Source organism: Centruroides vittatus, unplaced genomic scaffold, assembly GCF_030686945.1.
Source record: "Centruroides vittatus isolate TY-2023 unplaced genomic scaffold, ASM3068694v2 contig_375, whole genome shotgun sequence".
NCBI classification, from domain to species: domain Eukaryota; kingdom Metazoa; phylum Arthropoda; class Arachnida; order Scorpiones; family Buthidae; genus Centruroides; species Centruroides vittatus.
In genome coordinates this window covers 1,567,250-1,579,403 of record NW_027122197.1, presented here as the reverse complement: position 1 = coordinate 1,579,403, position 12,154 = coordinate 1,567,250, and the positions used below count along the sequence as shown (strand labels likewise).

The following is a 12,154-nucleotide window of genomic DNA, read 5'->3' as shown; positions in this document are numbered from 1 at the left end:
TTCTGTTTAGATTATGTTTAAACTACTTGCAATATGCACTAGAGTGGATTTTATTTATTTAAATTTTAGACAGAATCATACTCTAGAAAACACTGACAGAAAATAAGTTTAATTTTTTTTTCTGTCTTAACTTCCAGCAAAACATTTAGCAGAATGCAATAAGACAACCTGCCGAGTTATTCCTTCCTCTAAAAACAATGTATCGATTAGGAAAGAAATAATAGACGAGCCTGTACAAGAGAGGACATTTTCCCAATCAGCCGCAGGATATAAAATTCTAAAAGAAACCGGCAAATTTGTAAATAAAGACGACAACGATAAACCAAATAGAAAATCCTGCGACGTTATAATTTTAAGAAGCATTCCAGATTCTAGTAAAATAGAAACGAATGCTCACAGAGATGATAACATTTTAGGTAAAATTTAATATTAAAATAAATGATTTTAGATTATAGTTTATTAATTTTTAACTTAAAAATAATTAACAAATTGGAGAAAAATTGAAAAGAAAAATAGAAAATGATATTATTTAATGCATATATTATTCATTATATGTATATAAAAATATATTGTTGATTATTTATATACAAAAAAAATATAAAAATATGACATATTTTTTTATTGTGCGACTGAATTATATCTATAAAATCATAGACTATATTCTAATATAGAGTATTATGTGAGAATATAACTTATCTAAACAACTATTATCATGAAGACGATGATATAAAAATTATATTAAAATTTATAAACAATTGTTGTTTTAAAAATGTATTATTTTTATGATAAAATTTATGGAAATTGTATGTAATATATATGTAAATGCTTTATGGGCATTGTATCAATGTCTTATGCGAAACTGAAAAATAATTTCTACGGATATTGTTTTAAATTTATATTATTGTAAAGTTTATGTTTCAGTTTGTGTAATTTTTTTTTTTTTTTGTTTTGATGTTAATCATGATTAAGAATTGACAAATTTCAATAAATTCAAAATGCTGAACATGTAAACAATACATTTACAGTTAAATTTATATCACAGATTTGTATGTAATTCATTAATTTTTTACATATATTTTGTTAACTAAGAGCATTAAATGCATACTAATTGAAGAGTTTGATGAGATACTGCAACACAACACATGGTTAATTTCCTTCCAAGAGGACTTTCTATGGGAAAGTGGCTTGTTTAGGTATTAGATGTAAGAAGAAAACCTAGAAACTCTACACAATTGGCCCATTGGTTAGATGTGAACCCACGACCACATACTAGTGTTCAATCGGCCACTGGCGAGCCCCGTACTAATGAAGACTTAACAATTTACGAGTTCAAACTTGGATATATCCAAATTTAAAACTGGAAACATCTAATTTTGCTCGCTAATAAACGACATATATTGCATTACATACATTTTCAATAATTATTTTAATTGGTATAATATATTAAATTAAATATATGAATTATTTATGAATATGTCAAGGATAAATCTTACAAAATCTGTTATTAAAACGTTACATTAAGTAAATTTTAACCTTGAAATTGTCCATAAATAATCTTACACTATGGTATAACTGCAAGTTTAAAGTTACAAGATATTGCTGTACAGTTGATTTTATACATGAATATACCCTATATTTAAGAACTAGCGTCAGAATTCCAAGATTTCAACTGTTTTAATGGAGTTTTGAACTAAAAATTAAATGTTTAAAGCACGTGGACCTATCTTTAGAGGTCAATAAATTTAAAAACATTGTAAATTCTTAAAGGTAATGATACTAAAATATCCTGTAAGCATGTTTACAAACTCAAAATTCAATTATTACTTATCATTTATTGGAATTACTTTTGGGTGGAGCCATTTAAACCAAAAAAAAAACCTCTTAAGCATGTAGAAAGTTTAACTATCTTATTGATTAGACTCTACAAATGATTCCTTAAATGAGTTGTTGGAAGCAGAGGATGGTCAGTTATTTGATGAAAAACCTAAACAATAGTTTGTTTTATTTATTTATTAGCACCATGCAGAGTTTTGTGAATTTTTATAGGTCCCAGTGCTTCAAAATGTTAAAATTTATATAATATTTTTCTAAATTTATTTAATTTTATCTGCAGGATTGCATTCTTGTACATAATATATATTTTTTTGTGAATAAACAGGTTCATTTCCTTTACACAAAGCTAACTCCACCCTACACTAATTCTGATAAATGATAAAAATTCGAGAATTTAATTATTTTACTTAAGACAAAATAGTAAACAGGTTCAACTAAATCCCCCACTTTTATTAAACAGGAAATAACACAGAAAATCTCACAATACAACCCACCCCCTTTGATTATCACTATCTTTAACTCAGCCAATTTAATTTTAATATCCTAATAAATGATTACAACAACACAACAAATCTCCAGCATTTTCCTTTTGTCCCTTCTGTTATTACTTACGCTCCTAACCTGACTCTGGACATCATCCATCACAACGGGAAATGATTGGCGTCAGCAATCAGCTGATATATTTCAAACAATAATCTATCCCTTCTCGCCCCCCTCCATATAAGAAGACGTCATAGTTGTGTACTGAAGCTATTTCATCTGTTTTGACCAAAGGAAAACGGGTCAGTGAACTCTGACAAACGGTTTCGACCAATGGCTACTCGCTGTTGTTTGTCACATCCTTAATACACTATAGGCAGGTAGCCTATTGTGTTTCAGTCAGGTTACGTATTGTGTAATATCATGGGTTTCGGCTGCGAAAACAGTTGAAAAAAGTCACGTTTCCCTTTTTATTGCCTTTTTTTTTTTTTTTTTTTTATCTGAAGGCACGTGTCGAGGTCACAGCTCCTACGTCATACACTTGAAAATACCTACTTACACTTAATCCCTCTATTCTTAATACCCCGATAATCGATAACACACTTTCATCTGACTAATTGAGTTTTTTCAGCCCGTAAAACATCGATTAATCGCATGATTATCGTTATAACTGATTCGACGCCCGATACCGGGATTATTTTTACCTTTTTCTCACACCCCCTCCGCCGGGAAATTTTAATTAATTTTAAAGATAATCCCCCCACTACTCGGGCGCCACGACAAGTTCGAGGCTAATTGATAAATCAGATACGCGCCAGAATATGGGCAAAATTTATGTTCCGACGTAATTAATTCCGGTAATTACGTCATCCCGTGTTACAAAACTGATGATTAGAAACGTTATCCGGTGTTATACTGTGTTAAAATGTTAATAATTCTATCGGCTCGGGCGCCATGACAGTTTGAGTCAATGTGATAGATCCGAGAAGTAAAATAAGATGCTTCGAGTAAGTACGGAAAATTAATTATTTTTATGGGCTAAGCAGGGTCAAAAACGGGGAGAATGCTTGTTTGCATTCCACGTGTTACCATACTGTGCCATCGCGCGCTTTCACAATACAGTCATGTGTTAAAGGAGACAGTTTCGTAACACCTGATAACAATTTTCTGTGTTTAAATTTGGGGTAGTAGTAGTGTGGGATTGATAAAAATGAATTTGTTTTCCTACAGTTTACACGTGATTCATTCATTCTTTCGTACACAATTGTATCCGAGCACGTGACAGAGGCCATCGATCAAGCAGCAATCTCTGCTGATTCACAATAACATAATTTACTCACAATAAATGCTGTCAACTTGATAAATGTCCCTTGCCGTCAGATAACGTAACTCTTCCTTATTTTTCTTCACTTAATTTTATTTAAATTATACAAGTAATAAGCGTAAATTGTTTATACGTTCTCCATTTTGAATCATTACCACAGCACCATTTGTATACAATTAATCGAGCTTTTAATGTTAATTAGTGTTTGTTTTAAGTGTTTAACTGAATGTCTAAATACAGAATTGTGTTCAAAACAAAATATTCGGGTTCTTGTATGTTTATTTTGATTAATAAACTAACAGCATCATTAATGTTAGGGGGGTTATGACCCGTTCCAGTTCCTCTACTTAATGGTAATTAATGGATCAAATATGGAGATTTGAAACAAGATGCCAAAACAAGAAAAAAGCAAATCGACGTGTGACGTGTTAGAATATTATGTAAATTGATACTTGATTATGTTATTAATATGTAAACATGTCACAGTATAATGATTTCGTGGCGTAACGCGACGTTTCATTCAATTTTATTTAAATTCTGCTGCGAAGCTGTATAGAAAACAATATTATACGCGTACCCGTCACATTTAAACACGTAACACTACGTAACGTCGCACTTAAGAAATCGCACGACGCGTCGCGTTCAGTTATTTCCTCCTCCTAACGATTAACTGTCGCGTCGCGTCGCGCTGAAATGCAAGTAAATTAATCGATAACGTTAATAGAATTGTTTATGTTAAACGCAAATGGAATTATTACGTTACTCTCGAGAGACGGAAAGTTACTGCATTATATTCTCACACGCAATCTGTAAACACTCGGCCCATCCCGCCACAATCGCTAAGTGTCGCGTCGCTTGCAGTACGCGGTTATCTAGCGATAATTTATCAAAACACATTAAAATTTATGTTAAAAAAACACAGAAGTTTGCATTCTAAATAGAATAAACACGTATTAAATTTATTTTTGATGTCGCAATGACCTCTATGCGATAATTCGCCATTATTATTATTCTAAGGAAACATCTGGCGAATAAAGAAATATATAATTAACACCCCATTTAAACACCAAATTACTTTTTCTATTATTATATTTATGGTTGTGTTTCTCGTATTATTGACGCAGCTTAAAAGGTTTACAAAAGTAATCACCGTGACGTCCTTGAGTGAACTTAACACGTGACGTTCTCTATTCTAACTCCAGACAGGAAATAGTTCTCGCAACGACATTTCATCACCGGAAGTACTCTTCTAGCGAACAATTTTGTTTTACGAATTAAACGCCCTCTTTATAATTTATAATTCCGGAAATTTACTGTTCGTCAGGTAACTAGAAATGGCGTTTACAAAGGTGTATTTTTAGACGAAAGAAGTTACTTTAGAATATAAAGAGAAACACCTTTCTAGATCAATAAGTCTGTAAATTATCTACGCGATCCGGATCGATTTTATTAATATGCTCAATCAACTACATTCCAAACATAAATTTAGTTTCTAAATTTTTATTAATTACACAGTTTAAATCAATGATTAATTTTAAAATTAGAAAAGAAACAAAACTAAATATTAAAAATAAATCGCTTAAAATAAGTCGTCTTCTGCTTTATGTGGAAGATATAAATTTTCAAAACTTTAAACAATGATTGATTGGAAGCGCCATCGCTTGATTGGTTGAAGAAGTTAATGTAGGGCGGAGTTATATATAACTTAACCAATCGTTTTAATTAAATTCGATTTGAATTTTTAAAACAATTTAAATTCCATATTTAGCAGAGAACCGTCAATATTTGCTTTTTTTTTTTTTTTTTTTTCTGGGATTAACGATTCCTTTAAAGATTTACTTTATATTGTTATTATGTTTACTGATCATGACGATATATATCCGTTTGGTTTCTAAATTTATAGCATAATTTCGGAAAATTTCACCGATCATACAATCGGTAAACAACTTTACTCATTATAAAGTTAATTTTCATATCACATGCCAAAAATAAATCTCAAGTACGTGGATAATTTCGCAATCTAACTGGCATTCATGATCGATCACCACATTGCAAAAATGATCAAAATAATCGATCATATCGATAAGAATCGCGATTGTTTGCTTCATCCCAACTTATACATAACTTTTTTATTGATGATAATCGCTTTGATAATCAATAATTAGATCATCTCATCGTGAAAGATAATCATCAGCTAATTGGGATCGAATTCTACATTACTCGAATGATTGATGATTGTTAATAATTCCCTCTTAAAGGAGGAGGATAACATCAATAGCACGGCTGGAGTGAATATTTTCTGGATGATATTTTAAAATTTATCATCATTCTGTTCGATAGATAACAGCTCGAGGTAGCTAAATCGATGACGTGAGAGTTTATAAAGGGGATAATTAATTATATCTGATAATCCCCTTTACGAGTAAGAATGAATTATGTTTAAAAGTGTCAAGTGTAGTACATCTTTATTGTCTGAATTCCATCTGGTTATAAGTTGTTTACGGTTGTTTCCAACTCGTAAACACGTGGAATGACTAGAATTTGTAACTCTTCAGCACACGATATATAAAATATTTAACAATTAACAATACTGAATCTTGCTAAGGATGCAGAGGATAAGTGAGATGCTGTATCATGATGTAGAAAGATAAACCGGGAATTTTTATAGACTTCTAAAGACTAATATTAATAAAGATGCCATATAAAAATCTATATATGCAGTTAATAATAAAGCACTTATTACAGAAATACATATGTCTACCTCTCTTTTATTTTGTGCTATTACAGCAATAAAAATTAAATAATAATTATATCCTTCGAGTTCTTGAGAATAATCTTGAACAAATTAAGGATTTAAAGTTCATTATTAAACATATTCTGGTGTGTAAAATTAGATACTTTATGCTGAATGCGTAGATTGATGGCGGCAAATTTAAGTTCGTTTCTGATCAATTTTAATAATTTAATTGCATATTTTATCATATTTTTATTCTTAAATTAGGCGGCTTATTTAAGTTCACATCTTTAAAGTAGGGCTTTAAAACACTTTATTTCTAAAAAAGTATGCAGTTAATAGTTTCAGTAATGATAATAAAAATTGTTTTCTAATTAATTATAATTAATAAAATAACATCATAATTAATATAAAATTATCCTGCAAAAGATAAAGTATATAACTATATAAAACCGCTACTATAAAGCGGCATATTTAAGTTAATAGCTTTTTGAAATTTTAATTTAAATTAATTCTATCTTTCAAAATTGATAGCGTATATCTTCAGCAAAGATATGAAAAATAGAATATCTCACTTTTTATTATATTTAATTATATAAAAAAGTAAAGTTATAAACATCAACCAAGTCTCTTTGTATGTAAATTTATAGATAATAATCCTCTCCCTTCCTTTATAAAATTTTTATCTATAAAAATCTATAGTTTTTCTTTTATATCAAGATATATATATGTATATATAAAATATATTTTATGACGGGAGATATTTCAAATCGTACGAAAAAGACAAAACAGTTAGAAATACAGCATTATGTGAATTAGTTTGAAGAGAATTTTGACCACTTTATGACTAATATAAAATAGTTTCAATGGAAGTGTAAGGCGATAAGGCTTCCATAAAAGTTCCTATCTTATCTGAGCATGTGGTTTCGTCTCTACTGACAACAGAATAAACGTCATTTTATGATGATGCCAAACAAGAAATTTTTCGGTTTGTATTTTTTATTTTCTAGATTTTTTTAATAAAATAAAAATAATAATGATAATAATAATGAAAAATAAAAGAATTTTATTCATAGTTTTAATACTTTATAAAGATAAAGTGATGATAAGGATGCTGCAGCATCCGAATCTTCATCACTCCGCATCTTTGGATAATCTTTGATTTTAAGTATTTAAAAATTGATGGGTTAATTTTTAAATATTTTTACTGTTTTTTTAAATTAAAATAAACGTTTAAATTGTTTAAAATTAATTAAAATTACAACCGCATTTGAATGGGGTGCTGCGTAATTTATAACGACATCTGTGGACGGTTAAGCGAAATAATGATCCTTTTTTGCTTAAAAATGTGAATTATTGTGCGTTAAATGTGTTCACGATCAAGTAAAGATGAACATTAACGAATGTTTAGGAGGGAGGAGAAGGAAAAAATGCTTCCGAGTTAATCTGTATAAAGAAATAGGCAACAATAAACAACCTTTAACATTCAATAGAAGCAACAGGTTCGCTCGAGTAGAGTTGGAGAAGAGGCGCCGCAATTCCTCAATCGTCTCTGGTGTAACCATGACAACAACATCCCTGTCCATTCTAAAAATAGTTTGATCAGAGAACAGATGGCCGGATGTTTGGTTCGTGCAGTTAAGTAGACAGCACGGCTTGCACCAATGACAGTTAAGTCGTTCTATTCGCCGTTTTATATATATATTTACTGTTTTTCTCTTGTGACGTCAGTAAACATCACCCTCGTACGAATTACGTGTGATTTTATCGCTTTGTCAAGCGTGAGTACTTTCAAATCTTAATCGTTGTGATCATATACATGAATAATGACGTTATAAATTTAACTGTAATGCCGCTTATTTATCATTTAAGTCCTCTTATCTGCGCCATTTTTGTGGATATTTTTATGGAGTCAAGTTTATTACGCGACTGCATGCGTGCTCGTACGATTTACTTGCAAACAATTAAATGTCTTTAAAAGTTCTTTGTTTATTTTAAAATTTAATTATTAATTTTTTTCTATAATATCACGCGCCACTCTTCGAGAAATGTGGAAGATGAGAACAAATTTTTCCTCTTGTTCGCTTTATTGGATGGATGAATTATCAAATATTTGATGTTATATTCGAGAAAATTGTTTATTATTTAATAAAATTGATACCAAACATCCTGAATTTTTTTTATTTTTAAACTTTTAATTTTATGATATTAAACAAAATTACTAGCAAAGGTGAAGAGTTTACAACAAAAGTAGAGGAAGGAGGAAATGAATATTTTCAGTTTGGGAATTTCCTCAATTGAAAATGGAGGAGTTTCCTCCATTTTCAATTGAGAGTTCTTCTTCTTTGAGAGTTTCCTCAAGATTTGAGGAAACTCTCAAAGAAGAAATTAAAGTTTCGTGCAGAAACAAATAGCACTTCTGTTATGGGTAATCAATATTCCTTTCAATTGGCACTCATAAATTATACAAAATTCTCTCGGAAAGCTTTAATTCTAAGAAATTTAGCAAAATTATTAGCAAAGATGAATATGCCACGAATAGAAGACAGGTGAGATGAAAGCTGAAGAGCATTTCCAATTGAGAAAATTTTGAGGAACTTGAAAGAAAATTACTACAAAGGATGGAAAACACTAAAGGTAGTTAACCCTCAGCAATGAGGAAACTACAAAAGAAAAAAGAAGAATTAAAGTTTCATGAAGGAACAAATAGCGGATAAACTTCTATTATGGGTAATCAATATTCCTTTCAACTGATACCTTCCTAAATTAGACAAATTTCTCTCGAAAAGTTTTAATTTAGAATTAGAAAAATTGAAAAAAATAAATATATATATATATATATATATTAAGTGTAGCAGATGTTATTGATGAGAGGACATTCCGACAAAGTTCGAAAATAAATAACGATAATTTTCTAAATTAAATTTAAACTTCATTTAAAGTGAATTCCTTGAGGCAAATTACTAAACATTCGCAGCTTGATATTATTACTTTTGTGCGGTTTTTAATCACAACAAAACAGAATTTTAAATTAAATTTTCTTTTTTTTCTAAGGTTCTCCTCTTCCACTTTCTCTTCTTTCCACTAAAATTATTTGCTTAAATGTCCTGCAAATGGTTCCAAAAAGTCCAGAAAGTTACGTTGTTTATAAGTTTATTATTACACGCTTGAATTCCTTTCAGATCTCTTTAATGTTATTATCCTGTTAAGCATCTCATTAATATGGTTGCATGATAATTATAATTATATGCCACTACTCAATATTATACAAGTTTTTTGGGGTATAGAAGAAATTAATTGCAATTTTATACATTTTATAACCTTAAAAAATTTCTATATAAGTTAATTTTTTAAATAAAAAAACTTAAAATATTATAAATAAATAAGGAGTTAATAAGCTTTATATACGTTTTACATCTTAAAAAATTCGCTTAGAAATTAACTTTTAATAAAATAAATTATGTTAAAAAATTCCGTATTACCTTAATATATAATTTAATTTTATTTTTTTTTAATATTAAATAAATTAATTAAAATAAAATTTAAAGTTTAAAATAATTTTTTTAAATAAAATAACTAATTTTAATATTTTATAAATGATGTGAAATGCCAAAAAAATACATCATTTTACAAATAAACTTTATTTAAAATTATTATTTAAACTTAAAAAAAACATTAATTTATCAATGCATCTCATTAACATATATTAAAATTATAATAATAAGCCCCTCCTATTATATGAATTGTAAAGGGATTGGGTGCAATTATAATTTTCAAAACTATGAAAAGTTGAAATGGGAAGAGCTTAAAACTTAAATTTAAAAAATTTAAATTTTTAGCCACTCCCATTTTTGATATCGTGATGGGCTACATATTATAATTTTCAAGACTGGAATTTTAAAATGGGAGGGGCTTATAATTTAAATTTTAGAAAATTATAATAATAAGCCCCTCCTATTATATGAATTGTAAAGGGATTGGGTGCAATTATAATTTTCAAAACTATGAAAAGTTGAAATGGAAGGAGCTTAAAACTTAAATTTAAAAAATTTAAATTTTTAGCCACTCCCATTTTTGATATCGTGATGGGCTACATATTATAATTTTCAAGACTGGAATTTTAAAATGGGAGGGGCTTATAATTTAAATTTTAGAAAATTATAATAATAAGCCCCTCCTATTATATGAATTGTAAAGGGATTGGGTGCAATTATAATTTTCAAAACTATGAAAAGTTGAAATGGGAGGAGCTTAAAACTTAAATTTAAAAAATTTAAATTTTTAGCCACTCCCATTTTTGATATCGTGATGGGCTACATATTATAATTTTCAAGACTGGAATTTTAAAATGGGAGGGGCTTATAATTTAAATTTTAGAAAATTATAATAATAAGCCCCTCCTATTATATGAATTGTAAAGGGATTGGGTGCAATTATAATTTTCAAAACTATGAAAAGTTGAAATGGAAGGAGCTTAAAACTTAAATTTAAAAAATTTAAATTTTTAGCCACTCCCATTTTTGATATCGTGATGGGCTACATATTATAATTTTCAAGACTGGAATTTTAAAATGGGAGGGGCTTATAATTTAAATTTTAGAAAATTATAATAATAAGCCCCTCCCATTATATGAATTGTAACGGGTAGGCGTGTAATTATAATTTTCAAAGTTTTGAAACTTTCAAATGGGAGGAGTTTAAAATTTAAATTTTTGAAAATTTAAATTATAAGTTCCTCCCATTATCGAAATCATAAAAAAGGGGCGTGTAATTAAAATTTTTGAAATTTAAATTGTATAAATGAAGTAAAAAAAAAAATAAGAAAAATTTTTGTTTAAATTACTAAAACTCTTTTTCTTAAATAATTAACTTAAAATTATAATAATTTTATTATGTAATTATGTAAATAAATTAAAATTAGTCTTATTATATTAATTTATGTTAATATAAGCTTAAGTAACCTTAAGGATTACGTATGCTTCATTATGTTAAAATTATATTGGCGCACGCATTAATTTTATTATAAATTATGTTAATTTACGAGCTGGTAAATATGATATGGAAGTGAGAACAGTGACCCATATAGATGAAAATAAGCAGAAAAGTAATCCCGTAATTGAAGATTGGGGTTGAGAAAGAACAAAGGTTTTCCTCACATGTAACCAGATCTAATGTAGAGAGCAAGGTACAATACTATGCCCTTTAACATTGTTCTATCGAACCTGTGTAGAAAATATAGGGCTACTTAAAATAAATTTTACTCTTTCCAACAGGATATGTTTTATTTAACAGTTAAGGATCGATACAGCTTATGAGTCAGCAATAAAATGTTGTAGACTCGGAGGAATTCACAAAGAAAAAATGGGAAAGAAGTATCGGATATCGAATTCCAATCGTAAACTGTTGTAGAGAAGATTAAATAGGGAAGCGTGGTAGAAATGGTGAAAATGTATTAAACGAATCATAGTTTAATCTATCCTTTCTGCTGTAGAAAAATCTACTGATGCTAATGAAAATGATTTGCATCTTCATCCAAGGATGAGGATGCAAATCGTATGAGATAGATGAAGTGGAAGACTTTGTCTGCATGAATTACACATAGACGGAAGTTTAGAGTATTGTATGGGAGAATTGTTATGTTAAAGAAGAGATATTTTTATATTTTTGTTAGGAAAATTTATTTTGAAATTCATTTTTTTTCCCCTTCGAAATATTGATGGATGTAATGGTTCGAGTCTCTTGGGTAAATATCAATCTTTGTAGTAGTTCGATGTTTGCTGGAA

At 28.8% G+C, this 12,154-nt stretch overlaps 1 protein-coding gene across 2 annotated transcripts in view; it reads left to right on the top strand.

The window, feature by feature from the left end:
- Positions 1-3,198: 3,198 nt before the first annotated feature.
- Positions 3,199-12,154, top strand: part of LOC136975565 (diacylglycerol kinase beta-like) — a 71,156-nt gene continuing 62,200 nt past the window's right edge. Inside the window, exon 1 of one of the 2 annotated variants that reach the window (XM_067270647.1) lies at positions 3,199-3,320. The gene's annotated coding sequence lies outside the window, so the exon portion shown is untranslated. Of the gene's footprint in view, positions 3,321-7,773; positions 8,153-12,154 lie in introns of those variants that run through there. The other variant, XM_067270648.1, reaches the window with a different exon arrangement.